General features: G+C 36.3%; 1 pseudogene; it reads right to left on the reverse strand.

Moving 5' to 3' along the window:
* Positions 1 to 141: 141 nt before the first annotated feature.
* Positions 142 to 490, reverse strand: LOC103591000 (annotated as a pseudogene).
* Between the last annotated feature and the right edge of the window lie 405 nt (positions 491 to 895).

Consider the following 895-nt stretch of genomic DNA (forward strand, 5'->3'; position numbering starts at 1 on the left):
CCCAAGCGGCGCACTATCCAGTGCGCCACCGGGCCGGCCCCTCATTTATTTGTTTTTATAATTAACAATAGGCATTTATTTAAAGTAGTACATCTGTATGTATGTTTCAGGTTTAACCAACTTCATAAAAATACTTTGCGGTCAGCTGTATCCACAGATTTCAACTACATGATGGTATGTTTGCCCCTTATTCTCTTTTCTTTCCTGAATAACCTCTTTCACATATGGTTCAAGTAGAATTTATCCTCCTCATATTTTGTCGACTGCTCGTTAGGCACAATCTGCTACCTCATGGTGCTCTCTTAATGCAAAACATCCTGCTATTATAAAGGTTCTCGGGAAGCTTTCTTATGGCTTCTTTTACATCTTCATCCTTGTATATCATATCATCTCTCAATCCCAGTTTACTGAATCTTGCAGCATTATAACACCATTTTCGAGTATCTTCCAGCCACCAGCCTGATGCTGCAACAGCAGGTCTGCTCGCCATTTTGACCCAAGAGAGAAGCTATTGTGTGTTTTTAAATACGAGCTTTTCCCTAAAGAAAATCAAAACATTCTTGTAAAATTTTCACTAAGTTCACTACAGCTTCATGAGAAGCTCCCATGTCATCCCCTCCCAGTCCTTGGGCTTTGCATAAATTATTTTGTCTTTTAAATAAATACATTTCAACACTTAAAAGAATATTGAGTTATTAATTAAAGTGGTGGGCATAGAAAATAAAATCTTTCCACATTCCTATTGTGTAAAGTTAGCAAGAATATGTCAGTTTTATTAATTCTACCTTAATTTAAGAGGATAATCAGAGAAGATAAAGTGGTCTGCACTTCACTAAATTAGCAAAATATAATTATAGAATTAATACTTGAGACTTACAACCTGTCGGGATGAACT

The sequence above is a fragment of the Galeopterus variegatus genome, unplaced genomic scaffold (genome assembly GCF_000696425.1).
Source record: "Galeopterus variegatus unplaced genomic scaffold, G_variegatus-3.0.2 Scaffold0, whole genome shotgun sequence".
NCBI classification, from domain to species: domain Eukaryota; kingdom Metazoa; phylum Chordata; class Mammalia; order Dermoptera; family Cynocephalidae; genus Galeopterus; species Galeopterus variegatus.